At 21.5% G+C, this 13,438-nt stretch overlaps 1 long non-coding RNA gene across 1 annotated transcript in view; it reads right to left on the reverse strand.

The window, feature by feature from the left end:
- The window catches only part of LOC145270358 (uncharacterized), a 39,839-nt gene extending 26,693 nt beyond the window's left edge, over nt 1-13,146 (reverse strand). Inside the window, exon 1 of the long non-coding RNA XR_013865324.1 lies at nt 12,780-13,146. This is a non-coding gene — a long non-coding RNA (uncharacterized LOC145270358). The remainder of the gene's footprint in view (nt 1-12,779) is intronic.
- Between the last annotated feature and the right edge of the window lie 292 nt (nt 13,147-13,438).

Here is a 13,438-nt window from a genome sequence, read left to right on the forward strand (position 1 = left end):
AGAAATCACAAAAAGCGGGCCATTAGGTAGAATTTAATGTGCAAATAGGAATTTTGCCACAAAAGGTGTTAGTTAAGGCTGCTATTTCTAGGTCTTCATCAAGTTCCAAGGGTCCAGGCAAGGTATATCTTAAACTTTGGAAGCCAACCACAGAGATAAATAAGCTTTGAGAATGTCCCAAAAAGATAAGTTAGTTACAAAACGAAAACAAATCTCTAATAAATAGAAGAACCATACGGGAGAAAGGATCAAGGACACATTTGTTGTTGTCGATTTTGAAAAGAGGTAAAATGAAACCTAGTTTATGGCATAAGGGTGGCTGGATGAAGCAGCTGACGTGAGTTATAGGAGGTACTACCCTACACCCAAAAGGAATATGCCAGGGAGATCAGATAGAGAGTCAGGTCTAAAAAATAAAATTATAAAGTCAGTTGGAAAAGGGCTGACTTGGAAAAAAGTTTCGTTTTTGTTTTATGGGGTCTGATCTTTCTTAGCCAAGTGGTTATATAAAAAAAATGTACTAAAATTTAAAAATGCATTTTTTTTTTGAAAAATAAGAGGAAAGGATATTACATGATAAGAGCTGTTCCATTTTCATGTAAGTAAAAAAATAGGGAATTAGTTAAATGTAAATATGAAATAGGATAGTCAAGGATTTGAACTTGCCATGCTAGACTTGGAATTGAGAATTCCAATCATAAGTTAAAATAAACACAGAATGTTATTATAAATGGAATGTCCAGTAAATTGTTGATTCTGTTAAAATATTTAATAAATACAAATTCGGCTGGAAACTATTCACATTCTTAGAGAGAATGCATAATAAAATATGGGTTACAGAATTAGACAAGTAGGTTAAATTCTTTGTAAAACAACAAAGAGAATGGGAAATTTCCTGGTCGTCAGAAATGGTTTCAAAAACGTGCAAATCGCACATGTTGATAACATGTGAGTTATAGTCACGTTGACCAGACATACATGTGATTTCTCAATATAGGAAAGAGTTCGAAGTTAGTTAGGGGGAATCAGATCAGTCAGACCAGAGAAGCAGAGAGGTTCAGACCGATTCTCGGTTAGAGTCAAGGCTCCCTCTGGAAGTGAGAGAGTTTAGAAATAACCATGCAACAACTTTGAATCCCTGAAATACAGATTCATTTCCGACTGGTCGAAGAATAAATGATCATCATATTTTTTATAATTGCCGTCTTCTGTGTTCATCATTACAACGAGAAAGGTAACGTGTTTATATTATATGTACAGCTATCAAACGTAAATATGAAATGCACTCTCGGTCTATCTATCAAGATATTCAAACATCTCCCTCTCATTGAATTACAGGCTTGGCTCTCTTGTAGTAACATGTACCTGTCTGTCTCGTTATATATAAGAACTGTCTCTCTCTCTCTCTCTCTCTCTTTACATGTATTCTGCCTCTCATATATACAGAACTGTCTATCTCGTTATATATAAGAACTCTCTCCCTCTTTACATGTATCATGCCTCTCATATATACAGAATACGTGTTAAATATGCATTAAACTGATTTTCACAATTAACCAGTGAGTGCTGAACCATTTTTAATCGGACGCTGCAATTTTCTGTCATTAAACAATTGTAAGCAAATAATTACACACGAGCTTAAATTAAAATTAGAATTCATTATTGAGATGAGTTTTATTTATTAATTTTTATTTATTGCGAACTATCAAAATGGCAACGTGCCTTGTTTAGTGTGAAAATGTAATAAAAAATAAAACAAAAAAACCCAACTAATTTAATAAACAATATGCCGTAAAAATATCAAAAAGCCAACAATATGTTTGTTTTTTGAAATGTTAAAATTCAAATTCATATTTGATATTTAAAAATATCAAAAAGCCAACAACATGTTTGTTTTTTGAAATGTTAAAATTCAAATTCATATTTGATATTTAAAAATATCAAAAAGCCAACAACATGTTTGTTTTTTGAAATGTTCAAATTCAAATTCATATTTGATATTTAAAAATATCAAAAAGCCAACAACATGTTTGTTTTTTGAAATGTTAAAATTCAAATTCATATTTGATATTTAAAAATATCAACAAGTCAACAACATGTTTGTTTTTTGAAATGTTCAAATTCAAATTCATATTTGATATTTAAAAATATCAAAAAGCCAACAACATGTTTGTTTTTTGAAATGTTAAAATTCAAATTCATATTTGATATTTAAAAATATCAAAAAGCCAACAACATGTTTGTTTTTTGAAATGTTAAAATTCAAATTCATATTTGATATTTAAAAATATCAAAAAGCCAACAATATGTTTGTTTTTTGAAATGTTAAAATTCAAATTCATATTTGATATTTAAAAATATCAAAAAGCCAACAACATGTTTGTTTTTTATAATGTTAAAATTCAAATTCATATTTGATATTAAAAATATCAAAAAGCCAACAACATGTTTGTTTTTTGAAATGTTCAAATTCATATTTGATATTTAAAAATATCAAAAAGCCAACAACATGTTTGTTTTTTGAAATGTTAAAATTCAAATTCATATTTGATATTTAAAAATATCAAAAAACCAACAATATGTTTGCTTTTTGAAATGTTAAAATTCAAATTCATATTTGATATTAAAAAATATCAAAAAGCCAACAACATGTTTGCTTTTTTGAAATGTTAAAATTCAAATTCATATTTGATATTTAAAAATATCAAAAAGCCAACAATATGTTTGTTTTTTGAAATGTTAAAATTCAAATTCATATTTGATATTTAAAAATATCAAAAAGCCAACAACATGTTTGTTTTTTGAAATGTTCAAATTCAAATTCATATTTGATATTTAAAAATATCAAAAAGCCAACAACATGTTTGTTTTTTGAAATGTTAAAATTCAAATTCATATTTGATATTTAAAAATATCAAAAAGCCAACAACATGTTTGTTTTTTGAAATGTTAAAATTCAAATTCATATTTGATATTTAAAAATATCAAAAAGCCAACAATATGTTTGTTTTTTGAAATGGTAAATTCATATTCATATTTGATATTTAAAAATATCAAAAAGCCAACAATATGTTTACTTTTTGAAATGTTAAAATTCAAATTCATATTTGATATTTAAAAATATCAAAAAGCCAACAACATGTTTGCTTTTTTGAAATGTTAAAATTCAAATTCATATTTGATATTTAAAAATATCAAAAAGCCAACAACATGTTTGTTTTTTGAAATGTTAAAATTCAAATTCATATTTGATATTTAAAAATATCAAAAAGCCAACAATATGTTTGCTTTTTGAAATGTTAAAATTCAAATTCATATTTGATATTTAAAAATATCAAAAAGCAAACAATATGTTTGTTTTTCTAAATGTTAAAATTCATATTCATATTTGATATTTAAAAATATTAAAAAGCCAACAATATGTTTACTTTTTGAAATGTTAAAATTCAAATTCATATTTGATATTAAAAAATATCAAAAAGCCAACAACATGTTTTCTTTTTTGAAATGTAAAAATTCAAATTCATATTTGATATTTAAAAATATCAAATTGCCAACAATATGTTTGTTTTTTGAAATGTTAAAATTCAAATTCATATTTGATATTTAAAAATATCAAAAAGCCAACAACATGTTTGTTTTTTGAAATGTTAAAATTCAAATTCATATTTGATATTTAAAAATATCAAAAAGCCAACAACATGTTTGCTTTTTTGAAATGTTAAAATTCAAATTCATATTTGATATTTAAAAATATCAAAAAGCCAACAACATGTTTGTTTTTTTAAATGTTAAAATTCAAATTCATATTTGATATTTAAAAATATCAAAAAGCCAACAATATGTTTGTTTTTTGAAATGTTAAAATTCAAATTCATATTTGATATTTAAAAATATCAAAAAGCCAAGAACATGTTTGTTTTTTGAAATGTTAAAATTCAAATTCATATTTGATATTTAAAAATATCAAAAAGCCAACAACATGTTTGTTTTTTGAAATGTTAAAATTCAAATTCATATCTGATATTTAAAAATATCAAAAAGCCAACAATATGTTTGCTTTTTAAAATGTTAAAATTCAAATTCATATTTGATATTTAAAAATATCAAAAAGCCAACAATATGTTTGTTTTTTGAAATGTTAAATTCATATTCATATTTGATATTTAAAAATATCAAAAAGCCAACAATATGTTTACTTTTTGAAATGTTAAAATTCAAATTCATATTTGATATTTAAAAATATCAAAAAGCCAACAACATGTTTGCTTTTTTGAAATGTTAAAATTCAAATTCATATTTGATATTTAAAAATATCAAAAAGGCAACAACATGTTTGTTTTTTGAAATGTTAAAATTCAAATTCATATTTGATATTTAAAAATATCAAAAAGCCAACAATATGTTTGCTTTTTAAAATGTTAAAATTCAAATTCATATTTGATATTTAAAAATATCAAAAAGCCAACAATATGTTTGTTTTTTGAAATGTTAAATTCATATTCATATTTGATATTTAAAAATATCAAAAAGCCAACAATATGTTTACTTTTTGAAATGTTAAAATTCAAATTCATATTTGATATTTAAAAATATCAAAAAGCCAACAATATGTTTGCTTTTTGAAATGTTAAAATTCAAATTCATATTTGATATTTAAAAATATCAAAAAGCCAACAATGTTTGTTTTTTGAAATGTTAAAATTCAAATTCATATTTGATATTTAAAAATATCAAAAAGCCAACAATATGTTTGCTTTTTGAAATGTTAAAATTCAAATTCATATTTGATATTTAAAAATATCAAAAAGCCAACAACATGTTTGCTTTTTTTAAATGTTAAAATTCAAATTCATATTTGATATTTAAAAATATCAAAAAGCCAACAATATGTTTGTTTTTGAAATGTTAAAATTCAAATTCATATTTGATATTTAAAAATATCAAAAAGCCAACAACATGTTTGTTTTTTGAAATGTTAAAATTCAAATTCATATTTGATATTTAAAAATATCAAAAAGCCAACAACATGTTTGTTTTTTGAAATGTTAAAATTCAAATTCATATTTGATATTTAAAAATATCAAAAAGCCAACAACATGTTTGTTTTTTGAAATGTTAAAATTCAAATTCATATTTGATATTTAAAAATATCAAAAAGCCAACAATATGTTTGTTTTTCGAAATGGTAAATTCATATTCATATTTGATATTTAAAATATCAAAAAGCCAACAATATGTTTACTTTTTGAAATGTTAAAATTCAAATTCATATTTGATATTTAAAAATATCAAAAAGCCAACAACATGTTTGCTTTTTTGAAATGTTAAAATTCAAATTCATATTTGATATTTAAAAATATCAAAAAGCCAACAACATGTTTGTTTTTTGAAATGTTAAAATTCAAATTCATATTTGATATTTAAAAATATCAAAAAGCCAAGAACATGTTTGTTTTTTGAAATGTTAAAATTCAAATTCATATTTGATATTTAAAAATATCAAAAAGCCAACAACATGTTTGTTTTTTGAAATGTTAAAATTCAAATTCATATTTGATATTTAAAAATATCTAAAAGCCAACAACATGTTTGCTTTTTTGAAATGTTAAAATTCAAATTCATAATTGATATTTAAAAATATCAAAAAGGCAACAACATGTTTGTTTTTTGAAATGTTAAAATTCAAATTCATATTTGATATTTAAAAATATCAAAAAGCCAACAACATGTTTGTTTTTTGAAATGTTAAAATTCAAATTCATATTTGATATTTAAAAATATCAAAAAGCCAACAATATGTTTGCTTTTTGAAATGTTAAAATTCAAATTCATATTTGATATTTAAAAATATCAAAAAGCCAACAATATGTTTGTTTTTTGAAATGTTAAAATTCAAATTCATATTTGATATTTAAAAATATCAAAAAGCCAACAATATGTTTGCTTTTTGAAATGTTAAAATTCAAATTCATATTTGATATTTAAAAATATCAAAAAGACAACAACATGTTTGCTTTTTTGAAATGTTAAAATTCAAATTCATATTTGATATTTAAAAATATCAAAAAGCCAACAATATGTTTGTTTTTGAAATGTTAAAATTCAAATTCATATTTGATATTTAAAAATATCAAAAAGCCAACAACATGTTTGTTTTTTGAAATGTTCAAATTCAAATTCATATTTGATATTTAAAAATATCAAAAAGCCAACAACATGTTTGTTTTTTGAAATGTTAAAATTCAAATTCATATTTGATATTTAAAAATATCAAAAAGCCAACAACATGTTTGTTTTTTGAAATGTTAAAATTCAAATTCATATTTGATATTTAAAAATATCAAAAAGCCAACGATATGTTTGCTTTTTGAAATGTTAAAATTCAAATTCATATTTGATATTTAAAAATATAAAAAAGCCAACAATATGTTTGTTTTTCTAAATGTTAAAATTCATATTCATATTTGATATTTAAAAATATTAAAAAGCCAACAATATGTTTACTTTTTGAAATGTTAAAATTCAAATTCATATTTGATATTAAAAAATATCAAAAAGCCAACAACATGTTTGCTTTTTTGAAATGTTAAAATTCAAATTCATATTTGATATTTAAAAATATCAAAAAGCCAACAATATGTTTGTTTTTTGAAATGTTAAAATTCAAATTCATATTTGATATTTAAAAATATCAAAAAGCCAACATGTTTGTTTTTTGAAATGTTAAAATTCAAATTCATATTTGATATTTAAAAATATCAAAAAGCCAACAACATGTTTGCTTTTTTGAAATGTTAAAATTCAAATTCATATTTGATATTTAAAAATATCAAAAAGCCAACAACATGTTTGTTTTTTGAAATGTTAAAATTCAAATTCATATTTGATATTTAAAAATATCAAAAAGCCAACAACATGTTTGTTTTTTGAAATGTTAAAATTCAAATTCATATTTGATATTTAAAAATATCAAAAAGCCAACAACATGTTTGTTTTTGAAATGTTAAAATTCAAATTCATATTTGATATTTAAAAATATCAAAAAGCCAACAATATGTTTGTTTTTCGAAATGGTAAATTCATATTCATATTTGATATTTAAAAATATCAAAAAGCCAACAATATGTTTACTTTTTTAAATGTTAAAATTCAAATTCATATTTGATATTTAAAAATATCAAAAAGCCAACAACATGTTTGCTTTTTTGAAATGTTAAAATTCAAATTCATATTTGATATTTAAAAATATCAAAAAGCCAACAACATGTTTGTTTTTTGAAATGTTAAAATTCAAATTCATATTTGATATTTAAAAATATCAAAAAGCCAAGAACATGTTTGTTTTTTGAAATGTTAAAATTCAAATTCATATTTGATATTTAAAAATATCAAAAAGCCAACAACATGTTTGTTTTTTGAAATGTTAAAATTCAAATTCATATTTGATATTTAAAAATATCTAAAAGCCAACAACATGTTTGCTTTTTTGAAATGTTAAAATTCAAATTCATAATTGATATTTAAAAATATCAAAAAGGCAACAACATGTTTGTTTTTTGAAATGTTAAAATTCAAATTCATATTTGATATTTAAAAATATCAAAAAGCCAACAACATGTTTGTTTTTTGAAATGTTAAAATTCAAATTCATATTTGATATTTAAAAATATCAAAAAGCCAACAATATGTTTGCTTTTTGAAATGTTAAAATTCAAATTCATATTTGATATTTAAAAATATCAAAAAGCCAACAATATGTTTGTTTTTTGAAATGTTAAAATTCAAATTCATATTTGATATTTAAAAATATCAAAAAGCCAACAATATGTTTGCTTTTTGAAATGTTAAAATTCAAATTCATATTTGATATTTAAAAATATCAAAAAGCCAACAATATGTTTGTTTTTTGAAATGTTAAAATTCAAATTCATATTTGATATTTAAAAATATCAAAAAGCCAACAATATGTTTGCTTTTTGAAATGTTAAAATTCAAATTCATATTTGATATTTAAAAATATCAAAAAGCCAACAACATGTTTGCTTTTTTGAAATGTTAAAATTCAAATTCATATTTGATATTTAAAAATATCAAAAAGCCAACAATATGTTTGTTTTTGAAATGTTAAAATTCAAATTCATATTTGATATTTAAAAATATCAAAAAGCCAACAACATGTTTGTTTTTTGAAATGTTCAAATTAAAATTCATATTTGATATTTAAAAATATCAAAAAGCCAACAACATGTTTGTTTTTTGAAATGTTAAAATTCAAATTCATATTTGATATTTAAAAATATCAAAAAGCCAACAACATGTTTCTTTTTTGAAATGTTAAAATTCAAATTCATATTTGATATTTAAAAATATCAAAAAGCCAACAATATGTTTGTTTTTCTAAATGTTAAAATTCATATTCATATTTGATATTTAAAAATATTAAAAAGCCAACAATATGTTTACTTTTTGAAATGTTAAAATTCAAATTCATATTTGATATTAAAAAATATCAAAAAGCCAACAACATGTTTGCTTTTTTGAAATGTTAAAATTCAAATTCATATTTCATATTTAAAAATATCAAAAAGCCAACAATATGTTTGTTTTTTGAAATGTTAAAATTCAAATTCATATTTGATATTTAAAAATATCAAAAAGCCAACAACATGTTTGCTTTTTTTAAATGTTAAAATTCAAATTCATATTTGATATTTAAAAATATCAAAAAGCCAACAACATGTTTGCTTTTTTGAAATGTTAAAATTCAAATTCATATTTGATATTTAAAAATATCAAAAAGCCAACAATATGTTTTTTTTTTGAAATGTTAAAATTCAAATTCATATTTGATATTTAAAAATATCAAAAAGCCAACAACATGTTTGTTTTTTGAAATGTTAAAATTCAAATTCATATCTGATATTTAAAAATATCAAAAAGCCAACAATATGTTTGCTTTTTAAAATGTTAAAATTCAAATTCATATTTGATATTAAAAAATATCAAAAAGCCAACAATATGTTTGTTTTTTGAAATGGTAAATTCAAATTCATATTTGATATTTAAAAATATCAAAAAGCCAACAATATGTTTACTTTTTGAAATGTTAAAATTCAAATTCATATTTGATATTTAAAAATATCAAAAAGCCAACAACATGTTTGCTTTTTTGAAATGTTAAAATTCAAATTCATATTTGATATTTAAAAATATCAAAAAGGCAACAACATGTTTGTTTTTTGAAATGTTAAAATTCAAATTCATATTTGATATTTAAAAATATCAAAAAGCCAACAACATGTTTGTTTTTTGAAATGTTAAAATTCAAATTCATATTTGATATTTAAAAATATCAAAAAGCCAACAATATGTTTGCTTTTTGAAATGTTAAAATTCAAATTCATATTTGATATTTAAAAATATCAAAAAGCCAACAATATGTTTGTTTTTTGAAATGTTAAAATTCAAATTCATATTTGATATTTAAAAATATCAAAAAGCCAACAATATGTTTGCTTTTTGAAATGTTAAAATTCAAATTCATATTTGATATTTAAAAATATCAAAAAGCCAACAACATGTTTGCTTTTTTGAAATGTTAAAATTCAAATTCATATTTGATATTTAAAAATATCAAAAAGCCAACAATATGTTTGTTTTTGAAATGTTAAAATTCAAATTCATATTTGATATTTAAAAATATCAAAAAGCCAACATGTTTGGTTTTTGAAATGTTAAAATTCAAATTCATATTTGATATTTAAAAATATCAAAAAGCCAACAACATGTTTCCTTTTTGAAATGTTTAAATTCAAATTCATATTTGATATTTAAAAATATCAAAAAGCCAACAACATGTTTGTTTTTTGAAATGTTAAAATTCAAATTCATATTTGATATTTAAAAATATCAAAAAGCCAACAACATGTTTGTTTTTTGAAATGTTAAAATTCAAATTCATATTTGATATTTAAAAATATCAAAAAGCCAACAACATGTTTGTTTTTTGAAATGTTAAAATTCAAATTCATATTTGATATTTAAAAATATCAAAAAGCCAACAATATGTTTGTTTTTTGAAATGTTAAAATTCAAATTCATATTTGATATTTAAAAATATCAAAAAGCCAACAACATGTTTGGTTTTTGAAATGTTAAAATTCAAATTCATATTTGATATTTAAAAATATCAAAAAGCCAACAATATGTTTGTTTTTTGAAATGTTAAAATTCAAATTCATATTTGATATTTAAAAATATCAAAAAGCCAACAACATGTTTGTTTTTTGAAATGTTAAAATTCAAATTCATATTTGATATTTTAAAATATCAAAAAGCCAACAATATGTTTGTTTTTTGAAATGTTAAAATTCAAATTCATATTTGATATTTAAAAATATCAAAAAGCCAACAACATGTTTGGTTTTTGAAATGTTAAAATTCAAATTCATATTTGATATTTAAAAATATCAAAAAGCCAACAATATGTTTGTTTTTTGAAATGTTAAAATTCAAATTCATATTTGATATTTAAAAATATCAAAAAGCCAACAACATGTTTGTTTTTTGAAATGTTAAAATTCAAATTCATATTTGATATTTAAAAATATCAAAAAGCCAACAACATGTTTGTTTTTTGAAATGTTAAAATTCAAATTCATATTTGATATTTAAAAATATCAAAAAGCCAACAACATGTTTGTTTTTTGAAATGTTAAAATTCAAATTCATATTTGATATTTAAAAAAGTGGCATCTTATTTATTTTTTACATTCTATGAAAATGAAGTTTAATTTAAATTTTTTTTAATTTTTTAATCTGGGGGGGAAACATTTTTTTGACATTTCAATTTTTTTTTAAAGGACCCCTCCACTTATTAATAATAATGATATTATTTTGAAAACTATTCTTAACATGAGAAATGGGGTCTTCGTTAACTAATTTTATTCTTAATACGAGAAAGTGGGTCCTTGCTAATTTGTACTTTCACCTAACAATGTAATAAACTAAATGGGCATTTTAGACAAAGAAAACCGAAAAAGTGGTTAAAAATCAAATACATAACAAATGATTGTTACCAAAGGCAACATAAGTAACTCTTCTACCTACTTGGATAAGCTTGCTTTGTGCTTTAACTTATTTTGAAGCGTTAAATAAACTTTTTAAAATCCATACCAGGTCTTATGTTAAAATTAGAAAAATTGGCTGATATAAAACAGCCATTTAGAAAGTCCCGATAATCATTTAAAAATCAATAATTAAACAAAATACTGGTAGAAACCACCAAATAAATGTCACAATGACAATTTTTTTACGGTATCTTTGGTTGATTAAATTGTTAAGTCGAAGTACAGAATAGTTAACAATACATAGGATCTAATCCCCATCGAAATAAAAAAAACAAAAAAAACGTAGGAAAGCAAAAACTGATATGAGCTCCAATCTCTTCCCCTCCAACAAAAAATACAGATATTATTGACTGCTAACTGGGCATGAAGTGGGTGCTCATTTTACGTTAAATTCATATAGGAAAGTGATTACCCACCTTAAAAACTTAAATATTTATTACTATTGTATTCGTTTTGCGAATATTTTAAAGCTGTTGAAATGTCGTCGCCAAAATAAGTCAATTTTTTAAAGAGTAAACTATCCTGGGTTAGATTGTAAAGTTTTACAACTATTCGTTTTTTTTTATGTTAAGTTTTTTTTCTAGTTGGTGCTGACCAATGAATGGGTTTATTTTATATAAATTTGTACAAGAAATATATATATATATATATATATATATATATATATATATATATATATATATATATATATATTGATAAAAATTAAATAATATAATTTTATGAAATTTTGGGTCGATAGATCGATTTTTTTTTTTGCACTTGTACAGTTTAATGAAGACATTCAAAAATATATATATATATATTGATAAAAATTCAAAAAGAGAAATATTGAGAAAAAGGTTATATTGTACATATCCGTTTGACTGAAGATCGCCGAAAAAAATTCATTTAATTTGATTGGGTATATTTTTTTTTTTTTTAGCTGAAAAATATGTTCTTATGGGAGCGCGATGAATCAACTATTATGAAATTTATTAAACGCCATGGGGAGATAACTCCATGTAAATCGCCGATACTCCCTCCCCATCTTTAATTCTAGCTTTTCTTCCTAAAAATCGAACCTTTTGCTCGGTATCACAACAAATTGTTTTTTCGCTAAAAAAATACTTGATGAAATTAAGTGAATTTTTGTTTGGAGAACTTTGTTTCATAACGGATACGTGGAATAATAAACTTTTTTCGATATTTCCATTTTTTATGTCTTCATTAAACTGTACAAGTACCTTTCGTTTTTTTTTAATTATGTCGTTTTAAGCAAAAACATTATTACCTACTTAACTAAAATTTCGAAAATAGTAATATTTTTTAAAATTACGAAAATTCACCGAGTGGAAAGTTATTTAACACTCGCAACAACGCAAAGTTTAGATTAAACCAACATTTGTAGTCTATAGTGATATAGACTGTTTTTTCTTTTTTTTTTTTTACTAAATAGCTTTTTCGAGAAGTTGGGTAAAATTGCATTTTTCTTAGATGGCATAGAGATAGACTTTTTTTTTTAACTAAAAGTACAATAACATTTGTTCAATGAGTTTTCGTAATAGTTTTTATTGGATTGCAATAAAAGCAAATGTTTTTAATGTTTAAAATTATTTTTAAAGTTATTGAATTTTTAAATTGTTAAAAAGTAAAAGAAAAAAAACTTACCTTTCATTCCAGGAATTCAATAAAAATAAAAAAATAAAAAATCGGGATGAATTCGTTTTTTTTTTTTTTTTTTTTTTTTTTTGTTCAAAACAGAAAATTTATTTTGTTTGTTAGGATTTCTTTAGTAAATTGATACAACTTTTGTTTTGTGTGTTCAATTCATTAAGAAATAAAATATATGAAAATATAAAAGAATCAAAATTAAAAGATGAAAAACACGATTTAAACGTGAAATTATTTAAAAAGAAAATCAACTGCTAAAGAACAATGGATTTAATACATCGAAAATCGGTGTAATCATTATTTTGTTCCTCGTGTAAAAATGTCCGTTTATTAGTTAAGTGTGCCGAATTGTTTTCTATCACTTTTGTCAATACTTAAGGTTTGTTACAATTCATTTGGTAAAATTTATTTTTTAAATAAAATTTATTAAAAAAATTAAAATATGAAGATTTATTTTGTAAAATTCATTTTTTTGATACAATTTATTTGTAAATACTTAAGGTTTATTTCGATTTATTTTGTAAAATTATTTTTTTATTATACAATTTATTTAAAAAAATATATATATATGAAGATATTTATTTTGTAAAATTCATTTTTATATACAATTTATTAAAAATTTTTTTTTTTTAAATATGAAGATACAAAAAACAGGT

Source organism: Euprymna scolopes, chromosome 46 (genome assembly GCF_053919585.1).
Source record: "Euprymna scolopes isolate OS-2025 chromosome 46, ASM5391958v1, whole genome shotgun sequence".
Taxonomy (NCBI): Eukaryota; Metazoa; Mollusca; class Cephalopoda; order Sepiida; family Sepiolidae; genus Euprymna; species Euprymna scolopes.